The following is a 3,384-nucleotide window of genomic DNA, read 5'->3' as shown; positions in this document are numbered from 1 at the left end:
AATATTAAAACGGAAGAGCATCCGCCATACTTTCTTAAGACAATAAGATTAAAAGATATAATATTCAAACGGAAGAGCATCCGCCATACTAAATAATATTGACGATTGGAAGACCATCCACCTTACTTAACTTAGCAATGAGCCATGGGGAATCACAGACACTCCACGCAGGGAAATCTCATAAATCATATCACACACAAAACACATTCATAGCAAACATGGTAAAAGCAAATATAACATACATTGCTTACAAAAGAAACACAAAAGTAATACATCAAAGTACACGCAATCATGCACATAGATAGTAAAGTATCCTCATGCTCGCAAATAAAGTAAAGTTTAATGGTTACGAGAAGGTTACAAAGTTCCCACCTGATTTGATGATAGGCCTCGCCTACCTCGAGATTCACAATCCACTGCCTCATCCTTTGGATCGATTGTTGTTAATAAAGACTAATTGTTAATCACACAAGCACTCTACGAGATTAGCTAAAAGGCTCATTGATAGACGCATTTATGTGTCTATTTTGATCTCAATTATGTGTATTGTTAGTGCTCGATTTCATACTTATTTGATTATTTTATGTTTTTGTAGGTGTTTTTGGAGAAATAAGCTTTCGCGGGAAAATTGGCTCGAAAAGTGGTATTTGCGCCCGTGGGAGGAAATCACTAAAGACACCCCTTATTTGGATAAGGGGCACTCAATTACTAAGGGGCACCTACTTGTTATTTACACCCCAGGACACCCAAATTACTATCGACACCCCAACAGCAGGATAAGGGGCATCTTCTTCCCAAATTCAAATCTCAGGTTTTGGCAGGAAACTGTTGCAGTTGAAGAATAGATTTGGGTTTGGATTTTGGACGTGATCTCAAGAGATTCAATCACTAAACTCGATTGGGCTGGACCTGTTTAGCTTTAACAGGGACTGTATGATTGTTTGAATCGACTGAACTGGGCTTTATCATCGAGATCAAGCTACATAGAGGCGGGAAAAGTGATATTCACATGCGAACTCCCTGAGTTGGATTTAAACGAGATTTTATCATGGATTTTCTTCGGACCAAGTTAGTTTGGGCATGTTTTGTCAAATAGTGTTATTATGGGTTTTGGAATCAGAGAATAAGGAAGTTTCGAGAAAACAGAGAGAGGAGAATATCACGGGTTATATGATGTATTTTTGGAAGGAACTTGGTGGCTCAGGGAGGATATATGCTCGTAGAGATTTCTTTTTATCTTTAAAAGAGTTTTGATCGAGTCAGGGACGCATAGAGAAGTGAAGAAAGGGGAGAAAGAAATCCCGTGACCTGCGGGAGAGGAAAAGAAAATAACCGCGAGATATTTTAGAGACTCTTGAGATATTTTTAGCGATGTTTTGTATAAATAGGGTGGCTGAGGTTCAGAGAAGGGAGTCGAGAGTTTGAGGTCGATAGAATCGGAGAAGAGAAGCGCAAGTGAAGTTGCAGGAATATTCACCTGCTGCTGGTGAAGAAGAGAAGCTGAAGAACATTGAACAGACGAGGACAGTTGCAGAGGCAGTCTTATTCAAACATCACAACAAAATTATCGTTGTTCAACATTCACATACATCATAAGCTTGTCATCTTTTCTCTGTAACAGTTCAACACCCGTTGTAACAGTTGTTTGTAACATTACTACAGCGTTGCAAACTGTCTTCTTTATTAGTTTTCTCTTGTTTTTCACCTATTTGAGCCATGAACAACTATTTTGAGCACGTGAATAATATGAGGAGCTAAACCCCAACACTGGGATGACGGAGGAAGCCATATTTCACGCGTGTGGTAATTCTATTTAATTCTTTCATGACTTTTTGCATGGATTATTAATTGTTTTATGGTTTTTATTGAGTGGTTGTGATTTCAATTGATGAGTTATACTTAGGTTAAGTCTTTTGATATCCCATGCTTTAGATTTACAGTCGTTTCTTTTCAAAAATCTACCTTGGAAAAGAAACAGAGTCAATATTCTATTTGAGCTATAATTGTATAGAATAAATATATGAATCGCATGAATGAGTTTATGGTGGAATCCCGAGTCTCAGTACCTTTCGATATTTGTGACAACTTTTGTATATATTATCTTTGTTTTTAGTGTTTTCTTAAATCAAACCTTTACAATCCCGAGTTGAACGAAACTTTACTACCACTTAAAACAACAATTAAAATCACATCAATTTTTGGCGCCGCTGCCGGGGATCGAACCCGGGTCACCCGCGTGACAGGCGGGAATACTTACTACTATACTACAACGACATAGTGGGATATCAACTTTAAATATCACATCAATTTTTGGCGCCGCCGACGCGGACTTATATTTATATTTGTTTTAGGTTTATTTTTATTATTTTTTTGTTCTTTTTTACACCTTTGGTATTTTTTGATTCTTTTCAGATTTGGAGCGAAGCTACAAGGAAAGAAAAAGTGCTATAAAAGGAAAGCATCGCCAAAGAAGTAAAGAAAAGAGGAGTCCAAGAAGTAAAGAAGATTTTGTACATATTTATTTTATTTAGACTTTGTTTCTTTTATTTTTAGAAACTGTAAATAGGGTTTCATTGTTGTAATTTTTCTTTTTCTTTTCGGAAACTTTTTGGACTAGACATTATTTTTATAACCCACTGACAGGGAATTCGTGGGTGGATAGAATCTTACCTCCCGTACCAGACGGGCGATGAACCGTGGAAGTTGACTCAGGCCACCGACTCCTATGTCAGTGTACGAACCCGAGGGGCGAGACAGTATCGTAACTCTCGTCCTTCCCTGCAAACAATTTTATTTAATTTTGTAACCCTTCCTTAGGATTATAAAAATAATGTCTAATTATCATGAGCAAAGCCCCAATACTGGGACGATGGAGGAAGTCAAACACTTGCTCAAAATAATAATCCATGGCTCAATATAACTGTTACAGAACTCACTTGCGAATTTGTAACAGGTATAACTGTTACAGAAGTCGCTGTTACAGAACCCACTATTGCAAAGAGTCTAACAGAAAAAATTGTTGGAAACGTGTTACAAATTTGATGAAACGGTGACAGTTTCTGTTCTTCTTCTCCGGCTACAGCGGCAGAATCCTGCAACTTCTTTCATTACGCTCTGTGACTGCTCCAAACCCTCCGTTTGGTCCCCCCAACTCCCGATATCTCCTATGAATCTCCCAGCACCTATATATAGGCAACAGGGCCAAGAATACTCGATAAAATCTCACAATATTTTCTTTTCCTCCACTCCAAGTTACGGCTTTTTCTTTCATTTCTTCTCTGTTACTTCACGCGTCATCTAGAGTTTGAGTTGTTCAAGACCCTTTCCAAAGATTGAATAACTGAATCATGGAAGATATTCTTTCCTAAACTGCACGAAATTTCC

At 37.9% G+C, this 3,384-nt stretch overlaps 1 non-coding gene across 1 annotated transcript; it reads right to left on the bottom strand.

Annotated features, from left to right (window-relative positions):
• Window positions 1–2,202: 2,202 nt before the first annotated feature.
• On the bottom strand, window positions 2,203–2,274 carry TRNAD-GUC. Its single transcript has one exon. It is a non-coding gene; the product is annotated as a tRNA-Asp (tRNA).
• Between the last annotated feature and the right edge of the window lie 1,110 nt (window positions 2,275–3,384).

This window comes from Papaver somniferum, chromosome 3, assembly GCF_003573695.1.
Source record: "Papaver somniferum cultivar HN1 chromosome 3, ASM357369v1, whole genome shotgun sequence".
NCBI lineage: Eukaryota > Viridiplantae > Streptophyta > Magnoliopsida > Ranunculales > Papaveraceae > Papaver > Papaver somniferum.
Note: the sequence above shows the minus strand (reverse complement) of the source record. Positions and strands in the feature narration are given on the sequence as shown.